Below are 14,857 nucleotides of genomic sequence, written 5' to 3' on the forward strand. Positions count from 1 at the left end.
AGGAAGGCAAAGAGAGGGAGGGAGGAGAGGGAGCAAAGGAAGGGAGGGGGAGCTGGAGGGAAGCTTCAAGCGTCTGGGGTTGGACCGGGTCCTGCCTGGAGCCCCCCTCTTCCACCAGGGCACCCCTTGGCTTGGATCTCCTACAGGGAAGGAAGGGTGAGGACAGGAGGAAGAGCCGCCCCAGAGAAGGCTAAAAGTCCAGAACAGGAGAGAAGGCGGATACTGGGAGACAAACACCCACACCCACTGCACATAGACTCGGAGGCGCGCACAGGCGCGTGCGCGTGCCAACACACACACACAATCACACACACACACACAATCACACAGACAAACTCACACACACACACACACACACACACACACACCCTCAGCCAGGAGCAGTTTCTCAGGCTCCTCCCTTCTTCCCCACCTGAGCGTTCCCCAACCCAGCCGGTGCACCCCACCACCCTAAGCCAGCAGCACCCACCTGGGCTCGCATGCGTTTCCCTCCTGCGCACCCCAGGCCGGGCTCAAACCCACGCACCCACCCGCGCCGCTTCCTCCCCGCAGCGGAGGCGCGCGGGAACCCTTCTGTTTGCAAGTGACACATTGGGGCTCACGTGAGCCAGGGGGCCGGCACAGTGGCCAGGGAGGGGGTGCAGGGCCATGCGGTGCCCTTTGGGGGGTCGGGCAGGCTTGGAGGTGCACCTGGGGGTCTGCAGGAGGGCGCATTGGATACATGGTGGGGGACCCTGCGCGCTACCCCAAAACCCAGCACCTGCAGATCCCCACGAGTCCCCACGCAGATGTCACCCCGACGGGCACACGTGTGTGTGCGTATCCCAGAGTCGTCGCCCAGACTGGGGAACTTGCTAATTTGCGACGAGCCGAGAGAGCGCCTCGACTTCCTTCCCCGTGCCACCCCCAGTTTCCCTTAGGAAGACAGACAGACAGACAGGCAGACAGACAGCTCTCCTCCCAGCTTGTCAAACTCCCGTCTCCTCTCCACTCGACTCCCACTCGAGACGCACAGGTGTGTGTGTACCTGGAAGATGAGAATCCCAGGACCGCCTCCCCTCCTTGGGGGGGGGGAAGCACCCCACTACCAGGCCAGGTTTTCCCCCACCCTTGAACCCCCCAGACCGGCTTGGATTTCTGTATTGCGTTTCCCCAGAGACAGAACCCCCCTGGAGTGCGCCTGAACACACCTCCTGGGGACTTGAACCTGCAGAAGAGATGGGGGTGGGATGGTGGGGTGATGGTGGCTAGGATGGTTCTGCTATATATATATAGCCTTTGGGCATCAAGTGGGTGCTGACCCCCCGGGGTGGAACTCGAGGTCAATTCCTCCTTAGAAAGACAAACTGGGTGTGTGGGTGGATGAGACATGAGTCACCTAGGACCATATTATACATATATGTATATATATATATTTTTTTTTTTTGAGGGGGTCACACTCAGCAGTGCTCAGGGGCCATTCCCAGCTCTCAGCTCCAGGGATTACTCCCAGGGGGGTATGTGCAGGGGATTCTACAAAGTGTGGGGATGACCCGGAGCACCCCATTCCTTCTGTCTCAATTTTGAGAGCCACTCCTGCAAAGAATTCACTTGCTTACACACTCACTCAGGGTGCTAAGTCTGGGCTCTGGAGTGAGCTGACCCTGGAGTGAGCCCTGCCCAGTGTGACCTCCCAGATCCCCCCTCTCACTGATGCCTGAGAAGTGACCCCAAGATCAAGGAGGTAGGAAGGAGGTCGGGCCCTGGTCCCTCGCGGTGTGGTGGGCGAGGCTCGACACTGCTCCCTGCTGGGCCCTCCAGCTCCATCCTAAGGCCTTGGCGCGCCTTAGGGGGGTTCGCGGGTCCTTGTGCGCATACACGTGGCTGAGTGTGGGGGTGTGAGGCCTCTCCACGCTGCACATCCATTTCCGAGTCTGAATCAGGCTCGCTCCTTTGCCCCCCCATCCCCCCCATCTCCTTGGCCTCCCCCTTTTTTTTCCCTCTTCTCCCACCGCCTCTGCACACGTCCCTGTAGAAACAAAAACACTTATTTTGTAGGCGGGGAGAGGAGGGTGTCCAGCTAGCTTGCTTTGCTTTCTCCTAGGCCCCTTCCTCCCCCCCCCCATTTTTATCCATCCCCCCCAACCCTCCCTCCCCTATCCCTCACTCCAAACCCAATCCCAAGCAAGCTGGGTTTTCCTTTTTTGCAGGAATACATGTAGGGGGAAGAGGGGACCATGCCCCACACCCTTATTTTTCCCCCCCATGTGCAATCTCTTTTTTTCTTCTCCGATCAGATTTGGGCTGGCTGCCGGGATGGGGAAACTGAGGCAGGCAGGGTGCGGGGCGCTCGGGGCCCTGGAGCGGCTCTCCCACCCGGCTGAGATCTCTCACCGCCCCCGCCCCCGCGCTCGATTTAGCCGCAGGGAGGCTGGGAACAGAGTCTTTATTTTAAGCCGCCGAGTGCCGCACGAACGCGGCTGCTGGTGGTGACAAAAGGCTTGGGGAGCCGCGGAGGGAGGCGCACGTGGGGGGTCCGGCCCTGTCCCCCTGAGAGACACCCCTCCCAGGATGCCCAGCCGGACCCCCCAAGGCTGCTGGGGAATAGGACATCTGGGCCTCAACCCCTTGCACCCCATCCCACCCAATCTCTGGGTTGCAAATTTCTCCCCCTCTCCCCCTCCTCTTCTTCCTTCTCTTCCTCTTCTTTCTGGTTCCTCCAACCCATTCCTGGAGACTTTGGGAATTCGGGGTGGCCCTTGCTTGAGTCTCTGAGCCCCCACTTTCAGCCCTGCCGGATAGGAAAGGGCAGGGAAGCAGCGGCGGGTGCAAATGGAGCTCAGCCATCTCCCAGGAGGTGCAACTTGGGGTCCCCCCTCTCCAGGTCTCCAATGTTTCTGAGTGCGGCCAGGAGCTGTCAAAGTCCCTCTTGGCAGCGCTTGTTTTGACGCGAAGTTGCAGGTTCCACGTGGCATTGGCTGGCATTTGCCAGCCGCGAAAAACCATCCTTGTTGGGAGTCGGAGATGCCACCGAGCTGCCACTACCTGCCAGACGCTGCAGAGCGCGCGGCCTGTGCGCCCTGCGGGAGGCATTATTATTAATATTCCCATTTTACAGATGAGTAGATCCACCAGCTGCAGGCTTCTCCCAGGGCTTGGTCTGCAGCCTCCGGGGGTGCTAGGCGCGGGGTGAGACTATGAGGGGGCTAGGGGGCCAGTCCAGTGGTCCTGGTTCTGGAGAGATGGGGGAGAAAGCAAAGTGGCAGCTACCTCCAACACGCCCCAGTGTTTAACCCTCACTCTGTCCCCCACGAAGCAATTTGCACAGGGCAGCTGGAAGAAACCGGCTGGTCCTGCATGCCTGGTGAGGGGGGTGATGCTCAGGCCCCCCCACTCCAAGGGAGGTCATCTTTATTTGGAGGAAGGCTGAGTGGTCAGGCTCCTGGCCTGCTATTGCTTTGGGCTCTTTTATGCCCCCTTTCCTATCCCAGCAGCAGAGTTGGGGGTGTGTGTTTCTCCAAGGATTGGTTCTGGGATAATAAAATCCAGGGCAGGTTGTGATAGAGCAGGCCTAGGAAGGGGTCTGGGGGTTCTTCAATCAAGGGGAAAATAGCCACAATAAAAGCATCGTTATCCTGTGGGGGTTATCCAGCAGGGAGGGAGTTTACCTTGCCTGCAGCTGAACCAGGCTCGATCCTTGGTACCCCATATGGTCCTCTGAGCATTGCCAGGAGTGATCCCTGAGCGCAGAGTAGAAGTTGACCCCCAAACCCAAAGCCAACCCAAACCAAACAGAAGCATTTTTATCTGGATGCACGGTGTGTGTGTGTGTGTGTGTGTGTGTGTGTGTGTGTGTGTGTGTGTGTGTGTGTCCATCCGTCTGTCCCTGAATCTAGGGATGAAATTAAGATCAAGTGCAAACCAGCCCTGATCACTCTGTCTCTGAGCTGGGTCCTTCTGGGGTCCCCCATGCACGCCTCGCCAAGCTTCGAGGTCAGCTTCCTCCAAAGAACATTTGGAGCGCATGTTTAGTAAGGAAGGGGACCAGTCCTGGCAGGAGCGCACGCTGGTTCTGCTGACTCCGGGGTGTCTGGGGTGCGGGGTGATTGGGGTGCGGTGAGCGAGGGTGAGTATTCTTTCGGCTGCCCGGGGGGGCCGAGCCACTGCCTTCCAGTTCCAGTTGCGATGGTCCAAAGGCAGCTGGAAAAATCTGCCCTTGCAGCCGCGCCCACTTTCCTTCCTTTTGCTCCCTGGACCCCTGGGTCCCCCAGTTTCCCGCCACGTGTTCTGCCAGCCCAGGCCCGACGTGAGCAGCCCCTCGGGCCCTTGGGTGTCTACCCAATACCATCCAGGCCATCCAGGACTCATTTCAGGGTCCCTTGTCCCGGGCCCCAATGACTTGGCTTCCAGTGGTCTTAACTCCCCGAGTGCATAAATCCCGGGGCGCTTACGCTTCGCCCTCGAGCCTCAATCTGGGAAGGGATAGAGGATGCCCGAGGATGTCCTCCCTGGACTCCGAGTATCGGGAACCTCAGAACCTCCCCTCCAGGTCCAGGGTTTTAGGTCCGGCGGTTCAAGTCGCTGCAGCGATGCCGGCGCCTTGGCCCCCTGACACCATTGCGTCCCTAGCAGCCCTGCTCCGTACCCAGGAGGGGTCCAGCGCCAAGAACTCTTTCCCTCCTTTGGGAAAGGGCTAAAAAAAATAGCTCCAAGTTCTCCTTCATGCCCCGGAGTATTGACCTTAGGGTTTTTTTTGGTTTGTTTTTGGGCCACACCCGGTGACACTCAGGGGTTACTCCTGGCTATGCGCTCAGAAATCGCTCCTGGCTTGGGGGACCATATGGGAAGGCGGGGATCGAACTCAGGTCTGTATTGGGTCAGCTGAGTGCAAGGCAAACACCCTATCGCTTTGCTTTCGCTCTGGCCCAGGATTTTGTGTTGATGTGTGCTCGGGTTGGTGAAGGATGGTACAGCTTGATTTTAGGAGCTGACAGCCCCATTCTCAGGTATTTTAGTTGCTTTTCTCATTTAATTATAACAGCTCACTACAAAAGGCTGGGCTACTGTGGTGTCGTTTTTCTACTCTGGAACCCTACAAAGAGTTCCATTTTTCAAAAGATCCTAGACCCGAAGAGGGTAGTTTAACTCAGTTTGCTTTTCTGTCTCCTTCACAACTTGTAGGCTTTGGTCTAAAGTTGAGGGTGTGTGTGTGTGTGTGTGTGTGTGTGTGTGTGTGTGTTTTGGGTCACACCCGGTGGCGCTCAGGGGTTATTCTTGGCTTTGTGCTCAGAAATCACTCCTTGCAGGCTAGGGGAAATCATATGGAATGCTGGGAATCGAACCCTGGTCAGTCCTGGGTCGGCCACATGCAAGGCAAACGCTCTACTGCTGTGCTATCATGTGTGTTTTTTAAGAATAAGGAAGGGAAGGGGCTCTGGAAATTGCTAAACCTATGTCTCCTCTGTCCTTCATTCTGCTGTCCCATCTATTTAAATGCTCTCTCTCTCTGTCTCTCTCTCTGTCTCTCTGTCTCTGTCTCTGTCTCTGTCTCTCTCTCTCTCTCTCTGTCTTCCTCCCTCCCTTTCTCTCTTTATCTGTCCCTCTCTTTCTCCCTCTTTCATGAGCATGGCTTTTTATGGCTTTTTTTCATGAGCATGGCTCTGTGCTTCTGTGCTCAGGGATCACTCCTGGCAGTGCTTGGGGAATAATATGCAGAATTTTGGTTGGCAATAGGCAAATCAAATGACTTAACCTCTATACTCTCTGCTTGGCTTCAAACAAGCCAATTCTTATCTCCAACTATATGTTCCAGTGTTTTCAGTATTGTACTTTTTTTTTGGGGGGGGATGGGGGACCTCCCTTTTTGGTGCTCAGGAATATTTCTGGCTCTGTGATCTGGAGTAACACTGATCATGTTTGTGGGACCGTATACAGAGCCAGGAACTCCAACCCTGGTGTGAGGACTGCAAAACAAGTGCCTCAAACTCCTTTATTGGGGGACCATACCCAGCTGTGCTCAGGGATTACTCCTGACTTTGCCCTCAGAAATTACTCCTAGCAGGCTTGGGATATCCCATATAGGATCCCAGGGATCGATTCCAAGTCAGCCACATGCAAAGTAAATGCTTTACCTGCTTTGCTATCGCTCTGGCCCCTAGATAGAACTATTATCCCTATTTTTTTTTTTTTTTGGCTACACCCAGTGACGCTCAGGGGTTACTCCTGGCTATGTGCTCAGAAGTCACTCCTGGCTTGGGGGACCATATGGGATGCCGGGGTATCAAACTGCGATTCGTCCTAGGTCAGTGCGTGCAAGGCAAATGCCCTACGCTTGTGCCACTGCTCTGGCCCCCATTATCCCTATTTTTATAGAAGAGAAAAATGAGGAACCAAGGGGTTCCTCCTGGTTTCCATGGCTGGTAGGTGCCAGAGCTAGTTAACACCCCATCATTGCCTTTGCTCTTATTATAAATGCCCCCCAAATATCAATGTCAAAGTGTGCTTCTCATCCCATCTTGCCTCCCCTTGTCCCTTAGATTCTAGGACTGAGGAGGGGATCATTTTTCTTTTTTTCTTTTTTGGTTTTTGGTTTTTGGGTCACACCCAGAGGCGCTCTGGGGTTACTCCTGGCTCTGTGCTCAGAAGTCGCTCCTGGCAGGCTCGGGAGACCATATGGGATGCTGGGATTTGAACCTGTGTTGGCCATATGCAAGGCAAACGCCCTATCGCTGTGCTATTGCTCCAGCCCCAGCCCCATTTTTTTTTTTTTTTAAGATTTTGGGTCACACCCTGCAATGCTCAGAATGCTTTGAATGCTCCTAGCTCTGCACTCATTTATTACTCCCTTTGGTGCTGGGGGAACCATATGGGATGTCAGAATTCGAACCTGGGTTGGCTGTGTGCAAGGCAAGCGCCTTCCCCGCTGTTCTATGGCTCTGGCCCCAGCATCTACTTTTTCTGCTAGGACCCAACAGCGCCCTGGCCCTGTGGCCCCGCTTCCTCACCACCCCAGCTCCTGCCAAGCCAGCTCTGAAGGACACCAGGCTGCCAGGGTCCGGATGGATGAGCCTGTCCCGACCCAGAGGTCATCTGTTTAATCTGAGCAGACATGCGCAGTGATTAACTGGGCACAATTGAGTTAAGGACTCAGAGCTGGAGGCCCAGGCCCCGGAGGGGGAAGGGCCTGGCTGCAGGAGCTGCTAGTCTCTGGGGCACATCAGGGGGGTTGCAGGGAGCGTCCTTGGGGGGGGATGGGAGGCACAGAACTCCAGGGATGGGCAGGCAACCTCCCTGGCTCTTCTCACCCCGCTTTTCTTTGCCAGGGAGGGTGCACAGAGGACTAGACTGGCTCCTTTCACCCTGGGACTCAAGGGAAAAGAAACCTCTTTTAAAGCTTTGAATTAATTAATTAATATTATTTTGGGCTGGAGTAATAGCATAGCAGTAGGGCATTTGTCTTGCACGCAGCAACCCAGGACAGGTCTGGGTATCCCTGGTATCCCATACCCCAAGCCTGCCAGGAGCAATTTTTGAGCACAGAGCCAGGAGTAACCCCTGAGCACCACTGGGTGGGCCCAAAACAATATATATATATATATATATATATACACACACATATAGTATGTATATCTATGTATATCTATGTATATCTATGTATATATGTATATATATATGTATATATATACATATATATATATATATATATATATATAATGGCAATACCTAGTGGTGTTGGGATTTCTTCCAACCTGTTGATAGAAGACAACCCCCTCCCTAATACAAAGCATTACTCAATAGCTTGCCTTCTTCCCTCCCTCTTCCCATATTAACTCTACTTATGATTGGAAGTGGCTCTTTGAATCCTTTATTCTGATTCTGTTTAATTACTTATTCGTTTATAGATTTGGGGCTACACCTGGCAGTGCTCAGGGGCTACCCCTGGATTAGTGCTCAAGGATAATTTTGGAGGCACTCAGGGAAGCACAAGTGTGTACTCCAGCCCCTTCAGCCTTCACCACAGCCCCTGTTTACTTATTTGTTTGGGACCACACATTGGAGGTTCTAAGGGGTTACTCCTAACTCTGCACTCAGGAATCACTCCTGGTGGGCTTGGGGGACCATATGGGATGTCAGGATTTGAACTGGATTGGCAGCATGCAAGGCAAATGCCCTCCCCACTGTCTGATCATTGCACCCTGTTTATTTATTTATTTATTTATTTATTTATTTATTTATTTATTTATTTATTTATTTATTTATTTATTTTTGAGCCACACCCAGTGATGCTCAGGGGTTATTCCTGGCTATGTGCTCAGAAATTGCTCCTGGCTTGGGGGACCATATGGGGATGCTGGGGATAGAACCAAGGTCTGTCTTGGGTCAGCCACATGCAAGCAAGGCAAGCACCCTACTTCTGTGCTATGCTCTGCACTTCCCCCACCCCATTTATATTTTTTGTTCCCCCCAGGTTCTTTCTTTTCTGGGTGCTGCTATTGTGGAGATGAGCTGACACCCCTGATTGTGTTGTCTGCACACTTTAGCTGGGAGCTAGCTGCACAACAGGATTCAGGGCTCCTCCCTGTCCCCAGTGCTCAGCCACCTTCATATTCCCATAGTTATACTTGCTGACATGCTTGCCAGGTATGTAACTCTGGGTTGAAGCATCCAGTTACGGCTGTGGTACAGGCAGGGAGGTCACGGTGAGGCTCATAGATGCTCATATTTCATGGCTCAGATATTGTTGGCTTACGGTTTATTGACTTAATTAATTAATTAAATTTTTTTTTTTTTTAGTTTTGGGCTACACCCAGTAGTGCTCAGGAGTTACTCCTGGCTTTGCACTTAGGAAAAACTCCTGGTCGACTCAGGGGATCATAAGTATAACCCCACCCTGCATTCTTCGTGTAACCTTACCTACAAGAAAGACCCTCTCATTTCTGGGAGGGGTCTTGGGGAGGTTACAAAAGGTTTGGCCGCAGGGGCAAAAGGGGATTTGCATGGATGCAGGATGGAGGAGGAAGCAGGAGGAGATCTCTGAGGTACAAGGTACAATGCAGGGCTGAATAGGAATCCAGCATAAAAGATTATGATAGGGGCTGGTGAGGTGGTGCTAGAGGAGCTGGCGAGGTGGCGCTAGAGGGGCCAATGAGGTGGTGCTAGAGGTAAGGTGTCTGCCTTGCATCACTAGCCAAGGAAGGACCACAGTTCGATACCCCAGCATCCCATATGGTCCCCCCAAGTCAGGGGTGATTTCTGAGCACTTAGCCAGGAGTAACCCCTGAGCATCAAATGGGTGTGGTTCGAAAAACCAAAAAAAATTATGATAGAAGCCACACATGTTGGCTAGGGCATGAATAAAGCTGATATTTCCTGAAGCCTGCCTGTGAGTGAGGTTTCTACCTGTTGCTATCCAGAAGTTGGGGACCGCAGGCTAGAGAGGAGTTGAATACATGTGGTGCTGGGATGGCAGAGAAAGGCCCCTCCATTCATCCCATCACCATCCAGCTCCATTCAAAGGGCCACTTTATTATTTAATTCTACAATATGGGATGCTGTGGATTGAACCTAGATGACATCATGGAAGGTAAATCAACGACATACCTGCTGTGTTATCTCTCTGGTCCCTTAACTTGTTTTTTTCTAATTGAATTTCTTTGATTTATAGTGCTCTTAATGATGGTTTTTCATGCTCGTAATTCCAACCCTACACTCATCACTTGTGTATCTACCTCCTCCCCAGGATCCCAAACCTCTCCCTTTCAGGTCCTCCCACCTCAATCATATGGATCAGTTCTGTCATGTTGTATTGCCTTTGTTGCTACCTTGCTGTATTTCTTTAACTCTCACAGATGAGTGAGATAATCTGTATCTTCCCTTTTCTTCTGATTGACTTTACTCAGGACAATACCCTCTAGTTCCACCAATGTCGTGGCAAATTGCATGATTTTGTTCTTTTATTAGAGCTGCATAATACTCCACCATGCAGATATGCTGCAATTTTCTATTTGGGGGAGGCACATCTGGTGGTGCTCAGAGTTACTACTGGCTCTGTGCTCAGAAATTACTTTTAGCAGGCTCAGGGGACCATATGAGATACTGGAGATTGAACTCAGGTTGGCCGCGTACAAGGCAAATACCCTACCCATTGTGCAATGGCTGCAGCCTGTACTGCAAGTTCTTTTTTTTTTCTTTCCAGTTTTGGGGTCACACCCAGCTGTGCTCAGGGGTTACTCCTGGCTCTACACTCAGAAATCGCTCCTGGCAGGCTCGGGGGACCATATGGGATGCCGGGGTTCGAACCTCCATCCTTCTGCATGCAAGGCAAATGCTCTACCTCCATGCTATTTTTCCGGCCCTGTACTGCAATTTCTTAATCTGTTAATCCATAGTTGGGCATTTGGGTTGTTTCCATATCTTGGCTATTGTATTAAGTGTGGTGAAGAACATAGATGTCCATATATTCTTTTGAATGATTGATTTTGTATTTTGGGCATAGACCGGCACATTTTTATGCCTGGGGTGCTTGCCAAGGGTGGCACCCCTTCTCTTTGGAGCTAACACACTTGTGAGGTTTTACATTGCTTGGAGCATAGCGAATCACAGATAGCAGAGTTTATAGGCTCAAAGAGCTGCCAAGATTGTGTTTGGTATATGTGGGCCACCTGAGATTAAAACCTGGAACCAGAAGCTTACAAGGCAGGGCCCGGAGCCATAGCACAGCAGGGATGGTGTTTACCTTGCATGTGACTTACCTGGGTTCAATCCCTGGCATCCTATAGTTCCTTCACTGCTAGGTGTAGTAAAACAAAAACAAAAACAAACAAAATATTTGGAACGAAGCTTGCAAGGCAGCTGCCCTAAGTACTTGTGCTCTTCCTTTGAATTCAAAATCCTTTTATTATTTATTTATTTATTTATTTATTTATTTATTTATTTATTTATTTATTTATTTATTTATGTTTTTAGTATATGTGCTGCTGCTGAAGTGAGCACTTTTTTAAAATTTTTAAAAAATTTTTTATTTTAGGGTCATACCCGGTGGCGCTCAGGTTATTCCTGGCTCTGTGCTCAGAAATCTCTCCTGGCAGGCTCATGGGACCATATGGGATGCCAGGATTCTAGCCACCATCTGTCCTGGGTTGGCTGCATGCAAGGCAAATGCCCTACCGCTGTGCTATCTCTCTGACCCCATGAACTCAAAATCCTTTTCCTGATGTTTGGCTTTTCAACTGGACATGGTGTTAATAAGGGAAGAGGAAGGGATGAAGGCAAGTTAGGCCCCGCCCTGGGTTTTGGGACTTGAGAAACAGCCCAGTCTGGGCCTCAGAGGATCAGACCTGGTGTTCCTGCATGCTAAGTGTGTGTTCCAGTCCCTTCAGCTAACTCCACCGCTTATTTATTTATTTTTTGTTTTTGGTGCCAAATCTGGTGATGCTCAGGGGTTACACCCGACTCTGAACTTAGGAATCACTTTTGGTGGGCTTGGGGGATAACATGGGATACTGGGGGTTGAACCAACAAACTCACTCAAGAGAGTTTGTATCTAATTGGTCTTCCAGGTGTGCGAACCTCTCTCCTGAGCACAACATACCCAGTCTTTCTAGCTTTGCTATTAATGGGGGACATTATAAACCTTAAGGGGTAATGATCAAACCCAGTTTGATTCTCCTCTTGGGGACTTTTTTTTTGGGGGGGGGCACACTGGTGACGATCAGGGGTCACTTCGGCTATGCACTCAGAAATTGCTTCTGTGGGCCCGGAGAGATAGCACAGCGGCGTTTGCCTTGCAAGCAGCCGATCCTGGACCAAAGGTGGTTGGTTCGAATCCCTGTGTCCCATATGGTCCCCCCTGCCTGCCCGGAGCTATTTCTGAGCAGACAGCCAGGAGTAACCCCTGAGCATCGCCGGGTGTGGCTCAAAAACCAAACCAAACCAAACCAAACCAAAACAAAACAAAAAAAAAAAAGAAATCGCTTCTGGCTTGGGGGACCATATGGGATGCTGGGGGATCCAACTGCAGTCTGTCCTAGGTTAACACTTGCAAAGCAAACACCCTACTGCTTGTGCCACGACTCTAGCCCCATCTTGGGGCCTACCTTGGCCTATGCTTCAGAATCTGGTTTATGGCAGTTGGGCTTGGGCATGCCCCTTGAATAGCCCTATTTGGCAGTTGGACTTAGACATAACCCTTGGATACTCTAACTGTAATGACTTTCAACCTGGACATGTCCCCTGTACAAGCCCCCTTGTCATGCTGGTATGAAAGGAAAAACTTGGACTGTTGTTGGGGGGGTCCCAGAATAGTGATCAGAGCAGCATCTGCTTGTGGTGATGGTGGGGAACAGAGATAAAGCATCGGAGAGATGCTGCCTCCTTTGTATCTATTGTTTGTTCTATCTTCTTTGAATTTGGGCCTCCCCAGTTGAATTTCCACCTCTCTCTCTCTCTTTCTCTCTCTCCTCTCTTCTCTCTCTCTTCTCTTCTCTCTCTCTCCTCTCTCTTCTCCTCTCTCTCTCTTCTCTCTCTCTCTCTTTCTCTCTCTCTCTCACACACACACATACACACACACACACACACACACACACACACACACACACACACACACACACACACCCCTGGGTGGTGTCTCTTTTATTCCCAGGCTGGTGAAGGCTATATGCTTGTGTCCCTGGGTGGGCTCTTGGCCCAACCCAGCAGCTATGTTCCACGGCCTTCTGTGAGTTTTGTAGCACCAGGTCCTGCCAACCTGGAGGATCTGCAGCTTGCAGCTCTGCAGCCCTGGCAGCCTTGGGTTTCTTCACTGGTTTGTAGAGTTTTCAGCAGTAGTTGCAGTTTAGAAGTCACATAAGTGATGGTACAACAGGTCAGGCACTTGTTTGCATGCGGCCGACCCAGGTTCTATCCCTGGCATCTCATATAGATCTCACCCATAGATACCAATTCCTCTGACTTGAGTATGCAGCCCTCTTCTAAGAATCTAGAATCTTAGAATCTATTTGTCCTTAGCTCTGTGATCCTTGTGGGGAAGGGATAAAAAAACAAACAAACCAGAATCCAGAAGTCTTGAGGTTGTTGGAAGTATTTGGGGATATAAAATGATCTTGGGAAAGGTACCCAGGGAGACAAGAGACCATGAATTCCCCAAGAACAGAGGAAATTTAGGAAAAGGTGAAGAAACATATTCAAGCACTAAAAAAAAAGAAAAAAGAAAAAAACGTCAACCTCATCAAGAAATGGGTGGAAGAGATAAACAGGAACTTCCTTAAAGGAAGAAATATATGGAAAAAACACTCTACATCAGTTGTCATGAGGGAAATGCAAATCGAAACAACAAGATATCATCTCACACCAGTGAGACTTGACAACATAACAAAGAACAAAAACTACCAAGTTGGGCCTGGAGAGATAGCACAGCAGCGTTTGCCTTGCAATCAGCCAATCCAGGACCAAAGGTGTTGGTTCGAATCCTGGTGTCCCATATGGTCGCCCGTGCCTGCCAGGAGCTATTTCTGAGCAGACAGCCAGGAGTAACCCCTAAGTAGTGCTGGGTGTGGCCCAAAAACCAAAAAAAAAAAAAAAAAAAAAAAAAAAAGGGGGCCGGGCGGTGGCGCTAGAGGTAAGGTGCCTGCCTTGCCTGCGCTAGCCTTGGACGGACCGTGGTTCGATCCCCCGGCGTCCCATATGGTCCCCCAAGCCAGGAGCAACTTCTGAGCGCATAGCCAGGAGTAACCCCTGAGCGTTACTGGGTGTGGCACAAAAACAAAAAACAAAACAAAACAAAAAAACAAACAAAAAAAACTACCAAGTTTGGCATGTGGGGAAAAAGGGACCATCATTTCCTCCTAGTGGAAATATTGACTAGGCCAACCTTTTGGAAAAAATAATTCTCAAAAAACTAGAAATTGAACTTTGATATTACTCAACAATTCCACTTCTTGGCACCTACTCAAGGGGCTCAAAGACTATTTAGAAAAGACATTTGCCCTCCTAAGTTCATTGTAGTCTGTTCACAGTAGCTGAAAAGTGGCTAAGAACAGATGGCTGGATAAAGAAACTATAGTACATAAACATAATGAGATATTAGTTGGCTATAAAGAAAAGGTGAGGGGCAGAGCAATAGTAGATAGACTAGCAGAGGTCCTCAAACTTTTTAAATGGGGCCAGTTCACTGTCCCTCAGACTGTTGGAGGGCCAGACTATATATAGTAAAAAAAATTATGAACAAATTTCTATGCACACTGCATATATCTTATTTTGAAGTGAAGAAACAAAACAGGAACAAATACAATATGTGGCTAGCAGGCCATAGTTTGAGGACCACTGTACAGTAGAGCATCTGTCTTGCATCAGCCAACCCAGGTTCAATCTCTAGCATCCCATATGGTCTCCCACGTCCACCAGGATTAATTCTGAGTGCAGAGTCAGGAATAACCCCTAAGCTTTCCGAGTGTGGCCCCAATAAAACAGAAACAACAAAAAAATGATAAAAGTTGAAATTATGCAATTTGCTGCTATATGTATAGATCACAGTGAGTGAAGTTATTTAGATGGAGAAGGAGGACAGATACCACAGAATGATCTCTCTAGTGTGTGGGATATAAAGAAACATAGTAGGGCAATAGCAAATGCACAGAGGCAGAGAATGAGAAATGGTCTTCAGGAAGCTGACTATGGAGTGGGGGAGAAGTGGGGGAAAAGGGGGAGGACACTGGGAAACCGAAGTAAACACTGGTGATGGTGTGATGTAGGAATGTGTTATACATGAAACCCTAACACTAACCGTATTGTAAACCATGATGCCTAAAATTAAAACAAAACAAAATAAAAAAAGACAAGGAGCTGGTCCTAAAGGGAGAAGGCCTGGTTCCAGAAATTGTGT

Source organism: Suncus etruscus, chromosome 9 (assembly GCF_024139225.1).
Source record: "Suncus etruscus isolate mSunEtr1 chromosome 9, mSunEtr1.pri.cur, whole genome shotgun sequence".
NCBI classification, from domain to species: domain Eukaryota; kingdom Metazoa; phylum Chordata; class Mammalia; order Eulipotyphla; family Soricidae; genus Suncus; species Suncus etruscus.